We start from the raw sequence: 15,238 nt of genomic DNA on the forward strand, positions 1-15,238 counted from the left end.
CTGCCCATGAATCAGAAAAGATGGCCACATCATCAAGGTAGGCGACTGCAACTTCTCCCAATCCCACTAGGAGACTATCTACATGTTTTTGGAAAGTGGTGGGTGCATTTCGCAACCTTAAAGGGAGCACATTACATTCATACAGCCCTACATGGATGATGAAGGCTGACCTTTCCTTGGTGGATTCATCTAGCGGTACTTGCCAGTACCCCTTGGTTAAGTCTAAGGTAAAGATGATCTGGGCACGTCCCAGTTTCTCCAATAGCTCATCTGTGCGTGGCATTGGATAGTTGTCTAGGCGAGTCACAGCATTTAGCTTACGGTAGTCCATGCAAAAGCATATCTCCCCATCTGGTTTGGGAACTAGAACCACTGGAGATGCCCATGCATTGTTAGAGGGGGCGGATTACACCCATCTGTAGCATGTCCTGGATCTCCCGTTCTATAGCAGTTTTGGCTTGAAGAGACACTCAGTACGGTTGGGCTCTAATTGGGCAAGCATTACCTGTGTCAATGGGGTGGTATGCACTTTCGGTCCATCCTGGGGTGGCTGAGAACATCAGCGCAAAGCTAGTGCACAGCTCCTTGATCTGCTGTCACTGCATGAGTCCAAGGGTCCTGGAGAGGTTCACCTCTTCCACGCCACCCTCACTTTTCCCTTCGTAGTAGACACCTGCAGGCCACTCAGCGTCATCTCGTTCCTGGGCTGTAAACTGGAATAAAAGGGCTTTAGAGAATTAACATGGTACACTTTAGGCTTTAGGTTTGAGGTGGGGGGTGCTATGAGATAGTTAACAGCTCCCAGGCGCTCTTGGACCGTGAATGGCCCTTCCCATGACGCTTCCATCTGATGGGCCTGGAGTGCCTTCAAGACCATGACCTGGTCCCCTACTTTGAAGCAACGCTTTTTGGCATGTTTATCATACCATGCTTTTTGCTCTTTCTGAGAATCTTTTGGGTTTTCTCTAGCAAGGGCTAAAGAGGTTTGGAGGGTTGTTTACAAAGTTCAGAATGTTAGTTCCTGGAGAAGCCATAAACCGCTCCCACTGCTGCTTCACCAATTGTACTGGCCCCTTAACCTCGCGGCCATACACAAATTCAAATGGTGAAAACCCTACACTGGGATGTGGTACAGCCCTGTAGGCAAAAAGCAACTGCTGCAACACTAGGTTCCAATCATTGGAGTGTTCATTTACGAATTTACATATCATGGCCCCCAAAGTTCCATTAAACTTCTCCACCAGGCCATTTGTTTGATGGTGGTAAGGGGTGGCAACCAAGTGGTTCACCCCATGAGCTTCCCAAAGGCTTTTCATGGTCCCTGCCAAGAAATTAGTTCCCGAATCTGTAAAGATGTCGGAGGGCCAACCTACCCTGGCAAAAATGTCTGTTAATGCCTGGCACACACTTTTAGCCCTGGTGTTGCTTAGAGCTACTGCTTCCGGCTATCGGGTGGCAAAATCCAGGAAAGTCAGTATGTACTGCTTTCCTCTGGGTGTCTTTTTTGGAAAATGACCCAGAATATCCACAGCTACTTGCTGAAAGGAAACCTCAATGATGGGGAGTGGCTGGAGAGGGTCTTTGACCTGGCCTGGGGGTTTTCCCACTCTTTGGTACACCTCACAAGACGGGACATAAGTAGAAACATTCTTGCCCATTCCCTCCCAGTGGAAGGACTTCCCTAAACGATCTGTGGTCCTGTTCACCCCAGCATGGCCACTAGGATGATCATGGGCTAAGCTCAAGAGCTTTACCCGGTACTTAGTTGGAACTACCAACTGTCTTTGAGGATGCCAGTCTTTCTGGTGCCCATCAGAAAGAGTTTTCTTGTATAAAAGTCATCTTTCTACAACAAACAATTAGAAGAGCTGAGAGGTGGTGGGTTGCTCTGTGCTGCCGCCCAAGCTCCCTGGAGGCTTTCATCTGCTTCCTGTTTGGCCTGGAACTGTTCCCTTGATGCTGGAGACATCAGTTCCTCACTGGATTGTGGACTTGGGCTTGATCCCTCTGGAAGCGATGTAGGTGATGGGGCTGTTTCCATTGACTGTGAACCGCTCTCCGCTGGTGCCCTAGGTTGTATTTCAGGCTCTGGCTGAGTCTCTTGTGCAGATTTAGCTGCGGCTGCCAGTGCAGGCTTGGTGGTGCCCTCTGGTGTTGGAGTTGCAGACGGGGTTGTAAGTGCTGAATTCAGTGCTGGCAATGGTTCTGGTGCTGGTTGCTCTGCCAGTTCCTGTTCTGGGACTGGCTCTGGCTGGGTCTCTGTGACTGGATCCACTACTGCTGCCGCAGACATTGGCATGGGGTCCGGTTCCACCAGCTACTAAGTGTCCCATCTCTCTGCCTGGGGACCGAGACAGCCCCCTGGCTAAAGGCACAGCTGGGCCAGGGTGAAAGGTCACTGGGTGACTGGGGGCCTGGGATGTTGGATGAACCTGAACCTTTTGTCTCCACCCTGGTCTCCAGTCCCTGGTGAGAAGGACCCAGCTCCCTCAGGGGGAAATTCACCCTCTGGGCTTAAGGGGACATAGATTGTATCTGGACCTTGTGCGGGACCCTCTGCACAGGGGTGAATTTCACCCCCAGAGAACAGCAATCATGGGACTGCACTGGCTTCCCCACCTGCTTTGTCTCCACCTACCCCATCCTCCAGACCCAGCTCTAGCCACTTCTGCAGGCTCTGCCCTGACTGGCCCCATTCCCCATTCTCAGCTCCTGAGGAGTCTTCTGTCCCTGTTGAGAGACGGTCACCAGGTCCCTTCCCCCTATCCTGGTCCCTTCTTCATCCCTGCTCATTCACCTGTCCCTGCTGGGAGGCAGGTACCAGGGAGGCGGGTAACAGGTCACTGCCAGATGGGGAAGAACACAAGGCAGTTGAGAAAGAGCATCAAGAAGTGACCTATGAGCGGGTGGGGAGCTGGAATCAATGTGATTAAGTAAGTGGGAGAACCAGGGGAAAAGGCCAAAAAAAAAATGTGGAAAGAAAAAAAGTATTGAGTGCAGAAGCTTCCTACAGCAACAGACGCAACGGAAGCGGTTTCTGCCAATGCAGGTAATCCACCTCTCCACGCAGCAATAGCTAGGTCAATTGAAGAATTATTCTGTTGACCTAGCCGCTCCTACACTGGGGGTGCGGTCAGCATAGGTACAGTGCTCCGGGATGAGATTGTGGGTACAAGCAGTGGAAATGAGGTTTCTCCACAGGGTGACTGGGCTTACTTTCCGAGATAGGGTGATAAGCTTGGCTATTCAGAAGAGCCTTGGAGTAGACCCGCTACCCCTCTGGAGTGAGAGCAGCCAGTTGAGGTGGTTCGGGCACCTGATAAGAATGCCCCCTGGGAGGCTTCTGTTTGAACTCTACCAAGCACATTCCACTGGGCAGTGGCCCCCCAGGCCAACCCAGGACATGCTGAAGGGATTATATCTCCTGGCTGGCCTTGGAACACTGGGCAATGACCCAGGAGGAGCTGGAACCTGTTGCGGAGGAAAAGGAGGTCTGATCCTCCCTATTCTCCATGCTGCCGCCACAACCTTCACCAGGAAAAGTGGCATAAAGGAAAAAGAAGAAGAAGAAAAATACTCTCTGAAAGATAATCAATCTCTATTTGTCTCCTACACACAGAGATTGCTGCTGGAATTAATACACAGTGTCAATTGGATCATTTTCAGACTACAAGTCACAGTCAGGAATCATCAACATTTTCATGCAAGTCAGCAAGTTAAGAAAGCATGGCAGAGTGCTGTATAGAAAGACACATTACTGGTACTCATTGTCAAAATGGTACCTGAAAGCCTCCCTGATTCAAATAATCCCTTGTTGTGCCCCTCTAATAGCCCTGGTATCTGACTGCTCAAAATCAGCCACTAGGCGATCCACCTCCTTGCTCCACCCTGAGGGAAACTTTTCATCCTTAGACTCACAACTATTATGGAGTACACAGCAGGCTGCTATGACCATGGGAATATTTTCCTCATTTAGATCTAACTTGCCATAACGGCCATGCCAGCACACTTTTAATCTGCCCAATACACATTCTGGGGCTACAGAGGTGCAGCCCGGGAATAGGCAGAGGCAGCTGGTCCAACCCCCGTGCCAATGATGAGTGGCCATTACAGACTGCAGTCAGCCCCAGTGAATGAGGGCTTGATGATGACTGGCAGTAGCCACTGAGGCAAGGTGGGTTTAGAGGATTTGGAGTTCCTCTGGGAGTAAGGGGGTACTGCTGGGGGCAGAAACCTGGGGTAAGGGGCACCGGGGTCTGGGAGGGACACGGTGCCTGAGACAGGCGAGACACTGGCTAGCAGAGGACGCTCCGTAACTGGAGTTGAGTTAATTCCCAAGACAACCAGCAGGAGGCACCGTGGTGGTGAGTCTCACCTCGCTACAAGGACCATCCCAACAGCCAAGCAGGCAGGGCTGGGCAGTCTGGGCACAGAGTCTCTGGCTCTTGGCTTGTAGCAGCGGGAGAGATTTGGGCAGAGCAGAGTCCTGGTTATTGGAACTGATGCTGCACTGACTTCTCTGGTTTCAATGGCTCCCATGTGTGGATGTGATTTGAGCATGGAGGGAACATTCCATTCATTCCTCTGAATTTCTGGGGATCCCTGAGCCAGGACTCTGCTGTCAAACCAACTGGCAAACACCATTCTCCAGCTCCAGGATGGGACCATGCTCCTCATACACTGCGCTCTCTGTTTGCCAGGTGACATCTTCTCCCGTGTTTCTCCCTGTCTGGCTGCATTCTGGGTACTGTTCACTCTGGTTCTCATTGTTGCTGGAGCTTGTGCATATCTTGGATACACAGGTAATGGGAATGTGTTATTTGCATGTTTAGAGTCCAGCCCTAGAGGGCACTGGGCTGGGGCATGGGAGCATTTTATTGTTCAGATATTTACCTTTTGTTGGTTTTAGGAAATACAGGTCTGTCTCATCTTACGGTGGGGTTACGTTCCGCAGTCAGCACCTAAAGCGAAAATCGCGTATAGTCAAAATTACATTGAGTGTAATGGCGGGCGGAATCACCCGCACTACAGAAACAGTATTTAAATTGTTATTTTTCTCTTTTTTTTATTTGTTTTATTTTGTTTTTGCCAACCGCGTAAATCTGAAATCACGCATGTTAAATGCGCCTAAGATGCGACAGACCTGTAAACCAAACTAACAAACACATTGGGGTCCCTGGCCCCACCTCTATTAGCATATTTCTCAGTGTTTCCCCTTCCTTCCCGGTCTCACTGCAATGTCTGTTTCTCTGTCTCAAAGAAATGCTCTAAAAAGGTGGCTCTGTTCATTCGTGGTAGGTCTCCTGTTCTATCTCTTGCTGTCTCTCGTGAGATGTGTGAGCTCTGTGACACTTGGTGTTATCTATGGGCTCAGTGCAATGAAAGGGATGGAACCAGGAGGTCTCTGTCCAGTGAATCCTCACCTCTCCCACGTTCTCTCACACCCTGATGATAACAGGTTGACAAATGTGTATTTTGCAGCAGAAACCAAACTGTCAGTGCTTTCCTGCATGTGGCTGCAGCAGGGAGATGGGCTTGCAATGACAAATCTGGGTCACATTCTGTCCCACTAATCCTGGGGAATTGCTCAGTGTCTCTTTCTCCTTAAAAGAAAGGACACTACAAGGTCAATGACGCTCTGTGAGATGATTCCATCCTTGTGACTGTCGAATGCACAGGACACAGGGAGGGTGATTTACCACTCGCACAAGCTCCCCAGGCATCAGTTCCAGACTGGGCACCTTTCTGGAAGATGCTGTAGCAAAACCCGAGTTAGTGGACTCAGTTCAGGGAGAACTGGGTATGATTCTCTGGCCTGTGATCCACAGCAGGTCGGACTAGATGATGTGATGCTCTCTTCTGGTCTGAAACTCTATGAATCTGTGACATTCACTCTCTTGAGCTGTACTAATAGACACAGCAACACCAGGTTTTAAATTCCACACTTCTAATTTATTCCACTGTGAACTTTTCAATAATTAGTAACAATATTGATTTGCATTGTGATGGTGCTGAGTGGTGCTAACCCATTCTGCTGGGCACTGTACAGACATGCAGGCAAATACAGATGAAAGGGAGAGAGAATGAATACAACATGCCAGCATGGTGACTGCGGTTCTCACAGCAATCAAAAGCCAGAAAAGCCCTGAGGCTCCCCCGCTTTCATCTCCTTTGCCCTCTGCCATGCCCTCTTCTGGCCACCATTCCTCCAGCTGGGGAAGGCTGGATGGGGCTCCCCTAGCAATCAGTTCTGTTCTGTAACTAGCCAGAGGGGTTGCTGTGGAGTAACTGACCCCATCCCATTGTTCTACTGGCCCTGCTGCACCAGCCCAAGGCCTGCGCTACACACAGACCTGCACCAGTGTAACTCAAGGTGTGTTTTGAAACCTAATTAGTTAAACTGATGAAAGTGTGTCTGTATACGAGGGCTAAGGAGTGAGAGACTCCTCCAGGTTTCCTGTGCGTTGGTGCATATCACTAACCACCAGTCCTGCTCCGGTCAAACCTGCCGGCTCCAGCTCTGGGGTAGGAAGTGTGGCTCTGGGATCTCTGTGACTAACCCCAGTCATTAGGATGTGTACAGCACTACACTGTGTGTCTGTGGCCTGGTCTACACTACCCCCCCACTTCGGACTAAGGTACGCAAATTCAGCTACGTTAATAACGTAGCTGAATTCGAAGTACCTTAGTCCGAACTTACCGCGGGTCCAGACGCGGGCAGGCAGGCTCCCCCATCGATGCTGCGTACTCCTCTCGCTGAGCTGGAGTACCGGCGTCGACGGCGAGCACTTCCGGGATCGATCCCAGAACATCGATTGCCTGCCGCCGGACCCTCCGGTAAGTGTAGACGTACCCTGTGACTAACTCTTTTCTCTTTCCCATTCCAGAGACTGAGAGGAATGCTTTGGAATCAGGTACTTGGCTAAACCCCGACTAAACATGTGTCTGCGCTTTCACACTGTGACAAGATAGAAAAATCACCACACACACTGTATGGACCTCAGTCACCTTAATGATCATTCCCCCTGCCCTGGGAAGAGCAGCATTTGCAGCTCAGATTTCAGTATTATCCTTTACAATGTGACAGCTTTCAGAGTGGCAGCTGTGTTAGTCTCTATCAGCAAAAACAACGAGGAGTCTTGTGGCAACCATAGAGACTAACAAATTTATTTGGACATAAGCTTTTCTGGGCTAAAACCCACTTCATCAGATGCATGAAGTGAAAAAAAACAGGATGCAGAATATATAGTGTAGCACATGAAAAGATGGGAGTTGCCTTACCAAGTGGGGGTCAGGGCTAACGAGCCAATTCAATTAAGGTGGAAGTGGTCTATTCTCAACGGTTGAAAAGAAAGTGTGAATACCAAGGAAGGGAAAATTACTTTTGTAGTGCTAACAGGGCCAATGCAATCAAGGTGGCCCATTTCCAACAGTTGACAAGAAGGTGTGAGTACCATCAGAGGGAAAATTACTCTTTGTAGTGACCTATCCACTCCCAGTCTTTATTCAGGCCTAATTTAATGGTGTGCAGTTTAAAAATTAATTCCAGTTTTGCAGTTCCTTGTTGGAGTCTGTTTTTGAAGGGTTTTTTTTGTTGAAGAATGGTCACTTTTAAGTCTGTTATTGAGTGTCCAGGGTGATTGAAGTGTTCTCCTATTGGTTTTTGAATGACTCGGGAACAGGTGGACACGGGGCTGTGTCTGGAGTGAGCCACAATGACTGAATTTGGTTGACTTTCTGCCCTTCTCACTGCAGTGGGATTTGGACACTCCAAGGACACAGAGCAGGGAAGCCCCTTCCACCCTCCCCTTGTCACACAGCAGGGCAGAGACACTGGGCCTGTGCTGAGTGGGTCATGGAATCTTTATGGCAGGGAGCAGCTGGATGAGCTGCACTTTCCCCTTCCCCCCGTATCTCCCAGGTGGGTTCCCAGGATTGTGGGGTCTCTGATTGACCTGTAGCTAATGGGGTTGTTTTGGTCTTTCTCCCCAGTTCCCATCACCCTGGATCCAAGTTGCAAACACCCAGAACTTACTGTGTCTGCAGATGGCAGAACCATCTGGCATAACCCCCCATCCCTAGGGCTAGCTGCCCCCACTGGGGCTCTGATCACTGTGGGGAGGGAGGGGTTTGTGTCCAGGAGGGATCACGGTGGGGAGGACGAGGTTTTCAGGTGGTAATTGGAGTTGGGGGACAGCCCGGACTGGGAGCCGGGGGTGCTGAGTGAGACTGTGAGGGGCAGACTGAGACAGGAGAGACTGGAGAGATCCCCTGAGGGGGGTGCTGGGCTCTGGGGAGATCAGAGGGGCGGTATCACCCCAGGGAGGCTGACACTGAGATCCAGAACTGGGGTGTGAAGTTGACAGTGATTGGGGTGTATCTGGATCTAGAAGGGGGGCATCTCTCATTTTATAGTGTCCGTGCAATGGCCCTTATCCTGGAGATTCCTGTTCCTCAGCCCTGGTCATTCTGTGGGGAGGGACCAGGGGAAACCCCTCAGCATCTGTTCCTCCCCTCCAGAGACTAGGATTTCCCCCAGAAATTAGGGGTTATTGCGGCTGCTAGATGGGGAGATCTGTGATGGGGTGTACTCCCCACATTGACCCTGTAAGAGCGGAACTGGGCCAAGCGGCCCAATCAGCCAATTAAGTTGTGAAGGGGGGAAATTTAGGTTCTGTGGAGGGAGCTAATTAGGAGGAAATTCCCTTGAGGGGGGACAGGTGAGGCTTCTATAAAGCCAAGAAGGGAGAAGGTAGGGAAGAAGCACCGCAGTAGGAAGGAGTCCAGGGGCGATAGCAGTAAGGTTAGTGTAGACACAGACCTTAACTGCTCGCTGTAGGGCTCTGGACTGGAGCCCAGAGTAGAGGGCAGGCCTGGGTTCCCCTACCTATCACTGTGGAGTGGCAGCATGGGGCAGTGAACGGAATGACTGAGTCATTGCGGGAGTCACTACTCAGAGCAGCAGGTGTGAGGACTGCCTGATGCTGCTGGTAGAGAGTGACTTTGAGAGACTCCCCCAAAAATGGAAATCACAGAGTGACCTGGCTGAAGGGCTGAATCACAAAATGGCTGTGCTGCGACTCCGTGAGTGGGAGGAGAGCAGCAATGGTAAAAAGCAGGTGCTGAATGAGATGGAGCTAATCCCCAGAATTGCCAGAAGGGGGCACCACCCTGCGGTGAGTAAAACACCCTATGACAAGATCCCACACCCCCAGCACAGCCCCCTTCCCCCAGTTATGGTGAAGGGGCAGGAAACAACACAGGGCCATCTGCTACATGAGAAACATGGACATCATCCTGCTCCCACAGATGGGGATGTGAAAGGAAACAGCACTGGGCCATCTGAGATCAAAAATATCCCAAACCACTTCCCCATCCTGAAGAGAAGAGGGATAAAACAGCAGGAGCCCTGGCAAACAGAAGGGGGGAAAGAAATGCTAAACCCCCAAGGTCTGGAGAGAAAAATGCTCAGAACTTGACTCCCAAGGGGTCTCTAGAGCTAACTCTCTCACTCCATGGATACCAGGGCCAGGAAATACAACGGGGAAATCAGACCCAAACACCGACACCTGGGAAAGAACCTCACTCCACAGGGAACGCGGGGAAATGGTGACATGTCAGATGTTTCCTCCCCCTGAACTCAAAGAAAAACCACAGTGATTTGCGATAACGCTTTGACCCAACCCCCAATTAAATCAGAATATGCTAATTGGATGGAATTGCTTTAACTTGACTGATAAATATAGGAAATTCAATACACACTGGTCGGGGGATGCAAAGTGGAAGGATCTTGCAATAGCACTGACTCACTCCCATTGCAGATACATACACACACATGCTGCTCCTGCCAGCCTCAGGCCGTGCGAGTGGGTGACAGGATCAGGCCATCTGTGTATCAGATAGGTTGTGATAGCCTCACACTGAGCAGCACCCAACCACCGTAACCTCCCCTGGGCTCTGGCTGGTCTCACAGAGCAGCAGGAAGGATGGATGATGCTGCAGAAGCATCTCGTGGAACAAGGACGTGGGGAAGTTCAGATGCTGTTGGAAATTGTAGTGAGGGGGCTGGGGTGCCAGAGGGGAACAGGCTGCCAGTGCAGTGTTGTCAAGTCTCATGGTATTTGCTGTTTCCCTTAAAGCCCCAGCTCCTGGAGTCCTGGGATTGTGGGAGAATCTCAGTTTTGGTTTAAAACAAATAAAAAGTCAGTTTCTAGCTTATGGCTGTGGTGTGGAGCTGTAAAGTGTGACCCCAATTTCCCTGTGTTCTGTGTCCGGCTTTACTGTTGGGTGTGCTGCATTTAAACCCTAGGCCCTGGCTCTTGGTTTATTGCAGGTTGTGATGGGACCCAGCAGTGAATGGGGGAGGGAGGCAGGAAGCCCTAGCAGCACCATCCACAAATGCGGGGTTCACGCTAAGTAAAAGGTGTGAGTGCGATGAGCGGGCTGGGACAAGCAGTGCTCTCCTCATCAGAGCCTAGTGGGGACAAGGCCACCTCAGAGCCATGGGCATTTCACATCCCTGTAGCTGGTGGAAATGAACCCCAGGGAGGTGTTACGGTGTGAAAACACCTTTCTCCTGGTGTAGGCCGCGCACAAATGAGCCATTTCCACCTGGGCAGCAGCCAGCAATCGGATTCCCGGCACAGGCGGGACACTGGTTCCTATGGGTGGGGAGGCAGGTGGGTCTTAAAGGAACAAATTGAGAATCACTGGGTGTGATGGGATTGGAGCTGCCCTGTAATAACCTTCGAACTTTGCTCTGTTTGTCTGACTGTTGTGCAGAGGTCACTCTTGTCATATCCTTGGGGGCAGCAGGTTTAGGAAGAAATCACTTGAGACCAGAGAGCAGAAAGCTTACAAAGCAACCATTTATTTACAGACACTCACTGACCTGGCCAGCCAGTTGGAACTGGCTGGCTATCCCCTAATAATCTAACTCAGTTGCCATAGGAACAAAAACCACGACAACTAAATACACAACATATTCCTCCCCCCTTAAATAAGAACATCCCCTAAATAAAACAAACACTAGACTAGAGAAGGAAGGTAGACTGCCTCCATTCCCGGCTAAACCCGGGGGATTATTTTGCCCCATAACCGTGGGTTCGCCCTAGCTAAAGATCCAGCCATTGAGGAGGTCTTCTGTCTCTAGGTGGATTACGGCGAACTTCTGATGTTGTTGCACCCGAAAGTACCATGGGCGCAGGCCTGACAATGGGCTTAGGGTTCGCAGTGTGAACGGGTGAGGAGGTGATATCAGCTAGTGCCGGGCAAAGGGATATCTCAGGCGCTGGCAGTAATGGAGGAGAACAGTCAGGAACAGGTGATTCTTGATTCGGGGTCTCGCCAGAAGAGGTGAAGTCAGACAACTCAACTGAAGATGTGTCCTGAGGGCTGGCATGACCTGGCAACAGCTGATCGACATGTCGCCGCTAGGTGAGATTCTCTGCAGTCCGGACTGTGTAGGAAACAGGTCCTGTTTGAGTGATAATCGTGGCAGGGACCCATTTAGCTCCAGAAGTATAATTCTGTGCCAAAACCGGCTGTCCCAGGCTAAAGGTTCGGTCTTTTGCTCTGGGTGCCCATCTGATGACTTGATATTGCTGCTGACGTTGCACAATTTGTCGGGGTTCAGAAGGTTTCAGCAGATCGAAGCAAGTGCGCAGCTGTCGTCCCATCATTAGAAAGGCCGAGGATGCCTTGGTCGTAGCATGAGGTGTGTTTCTGTAGGAAAGTAAGAAGGTATCCAGATGCTTTGGAATGGAGTGTTGTCCCCATGCCGATTTCAAAGCTTGTTTCATTGTCTGCACAAATCCATTGGTGGATGGATGATATGGTGCTGAAGTGATGTGGTGTATTCCATTTGCCTTCATAAAATTTTGAAACTCCTGAGAGACGAACTGCGGTCCGTTGTCGCTCACAAGTTGTTCTGGCAGACTGAAACGACTAAAGAGTCCCCGTAGTTTTTGGATAGTACTCTCTGCAGTAGTGGACTGCATTATAGAGACTTCTGGCCATTTAGAATGGGCATCTACCACCACCAAGAACATGCTTCCTTCAAGGGGCCCAGCAAAGTCAACGTGAATACATTGCCATGGGTTTTCAGGCCAGTCCCATGGGTGTAGGGGTGCCCACTGGGGTGCATTCCTCACACTCTGACATGACATACAAGCTTTTGCCTTCTCTTCAATAGCACTGTCCAATCCAGGCCACCAAAAATAGCTTCGTGCAATTTCCTTCATGCGCACTATTCCACAGTATAGCTGTTCTAACATCTGTGATCTGTGATCTCAGTGGTGGTGGGATAATGACACGTCTCCCCCACAACAAACAACCAGATTGGATTGATAACTCCGTCCTCCTGGACATGTAGGTAACAAGGTCGGGTGAGACTGGAGAGGTGTGTTGAGATTTTCCATGCATCACCAGGTCCATAACTTGGGACAATACTGGGTCAACGCGAGTTGCCTTCTTTATCTGAGTAGCAGTGATGGGTGTATTCTCTACCTGTTCAAAGTAGAAGATTTCCTTTTGGGCACTATCTTGATGTTTGACTGGTAACGGCAGCCTTGAGAGACCATCCGCATTGCCGTGCAGAGTGGATTTCCAATATTTAATTTCATATGTGTGTGCTGAAAGTAACAATACCCAACATTGCATACGACTAGCAGCTAATGGGGGAATGCCTGTGTAGGGTCCAAAAATTGACGTCAGAGGTCGATGGTCTGTGAGAAGAGTAAACTTCCGCCCAAACAGGTACTGATGAAACTTCCGAATTTCAAAAATGATTCCCAATGCCTCACGTTCGATTTGGGCATAGTTAGTTTCTGCTTTGCTTAGAGTGCGTGAAGCAAAAGCAATAGGTCTCTCTTCTCCCGAAGGCATAATGTGTGACACGACTGCTCCCACTCCATAAGGGGATGCATCGCAGGCCAATTGTAGGGGTAAGGATGGATCAAAGTGCATTAGCATCCTTAGCTTTGTTAAATGCAACATTACAAGCTTCAGTCCACTTCCAGGTCTTGTTCTGCCCAAGGAGTTCGTGAAGTGGTTTTAGCTGTGTGGCTAACTGTGAGATGAACTTTCCATAATAGTTCAATAGTCCTAGAAACGAACGCAGCTGGCTAACATTTCGAGGAGGGGGAGCCTCCACAATAGCCTTAACTTTTGCAGGGGCCTTATGAAGACCCGCCGCATCAATGATGTGTCCCAAATATTCAACAGAGGGCTGGAAGAATTCACACTTGTCTTTGCGGACTTGTAGGCCATACTCTTCCAGTCTTTGTAGGGTAGCCTCTAAATTCTTTAAGTGTTCCTCTTCATTCCTTCCAGTGACCAGAATGTCATCCAGATAGCACTGAACTCCTGACAAGCCACACAAGATCTGGTCCATAGCCCTCTGGAACAGGGCGGGAGCAGACGTTATTCCGAAGGATAGGCGACAGTATCGATAAAGCCCCTTATGAGTCACAATCGTCAACAGCTCTTGAGACTTTTCATCGATGTGCATCTGTAAATACGCTTGACTCAGATCAATCTTACTGAATTTTTGTCCCCCAGCCAGGCCCGCAAAGAGGTCATCGATGCGGGGAAGCGGGTATTGCTCTGCACACAACACCGGGTTGACAGTGACTTTAAAATCACCGCAAATCCGGAGAGAGACATCTTTCTTCACTATTGGAATGATAGGAGTGGCCCATGGGCTATGGGTAACTGGTATTAGAACTCCATTGGTGACCAGGCGCTCCAGGTCCGTTTCAACTTTTGGTCTGATGGCATATGGCACAGTTCTGGCTTTCAGATATTTTGGTGGACTATCAGGTTTAATGTTCAATGTCACAGTGATTCCCTTCATACTTCCCAGATCCTCTCCAAAAACAGCAGCATGTTTCCTTAGTATAGTGGTCAGACCGGTTTCTTCTTTAGTCATTCGGTGCACTTCTGCCCAGTTCAGCTGGATCTTCCCAAGCCAAGACCTACCCATTAAGGCTGGGTAATTACCTCTCACCACAAACAGTGGCAATTTAGCAGCCTGTCCATTGAGCTCCACCTTAACATTAATAGTGCCCAACATGGGCACAGCTTCTCCAGTATACGTCTTCAGAACAGTTTTTGTTGCCTTAAGTGGAAGATGCTGTAGCTTTTCTTAATACACAGTCTCGGAGACCAGCGAGGCGGCTGCACCGGTGTACAGTTCCATGCGTATAGGTTTCCCGTCCAACAACGGGGTTACACAATATTCATGTGAGCCTACAGCCAAAGACAAAACGTGGAGTGGCTCTTCTTCTTGTGAGGAGGTATCTCCTTGGTCATCCTGGGTCTGCTCTAGGGTATGCAGATTTCTCTTTTTAGTTGGCCAGACCACAGGCCTCTTTTTCTTCTGTTTACAGGCACACGCAATGTGTCCCTTTTTGCCACAGTGTCAACACACCAGGTCCTTACACCAGCATTCTGATGCCTGGTGACCTGGCTTACCACAGCGGTAACATTCCTGACTCCCCACAGTTTTGTGGGTAGGTTCTTGTGACACTTTATGCACCCTAGGGGATACACTGATGGATTGTGCCTCCTTTGTAGCCAGTTCCATGGAGACAGCAATGTCAACAGCCTTCTGTAGGGTAAGCTGAGCCTTTGTCAATAGGCTCTTCCGTATAGCTTCACTGTACAGGCCACACACTAACCTGTCACACAGGGCATCATTTAACATCTCCTTAAATTAACAGTGTTCTGCAAGCTTTCTCAAAATTGCTACAAATTGTACAACTGTTTCATCTTCTTTTTGGTCACTTTTGTGGAACCTATATCTTTCAGCAATTACCAGTGGTTTGGGGGGGAAATGGGACCCCAGGATTTCCACAATGTCACTGTAAGATTTGGTCTCAGGCTTAACAGGGTGTAGTAAGCTGCGTAGCAGGGAGTAGGTTTTAGCCCCTACAACACTTAAGAATATTGGCACCTTCTTCGCTTCTGTAATGTCATTTGCAATAACAAAACGCTCAAAACGCTCAGTATACACATGCCATTGCACTATATACTCATCAAAAGGTTCCAGTGTCTCTGTAAGTGTAGCCATGGTTTTAGTTTCAGTTTCACAGTCAGTGCAAAGAAGCAACAGCTAAAAGAGTTTGGTAGGTTTTTTTTTTTCTTTTTCTTTAACTTGACTTCTACTTCCTTCTGTTGCTGGGCAGCAGAGGAATCCCATCCTCGTCGCCACTTTGTCATATCCTTGGGGGCAGCA

The 15,238-nt window shown here is 49.6% G+C and overlaps 1 pseudogene; it reads left to right on the plus strand.

Annotated features, from left to right (window-relative positions):
- The first annotated feature begins 4,666 nt into the window (after positions 1 to 4,666).
- The window catches only part of LOC113405779, a 23,919-nt pseudogene continuing 13,347 nt past the window's right edge, over positions 4,667 to 15,238 (plus strand).

The sequence above is a fragment of the Terrapene carolina genome, unplaced genomic scaffold (assembly GCF_002925995.2).
Source record: "Terrapene carolina triunguis isolate 2854851 unplaced genomic scaffold, T_m_triunguis-2.0 Scaffold50789, whole genome shotgun sequence".
NCBI classification, from domain to species: Eukaryota; Metazoa; Chordata; order Testudines; family Emydidae; genus Terrapene; species Terrapene triunguis.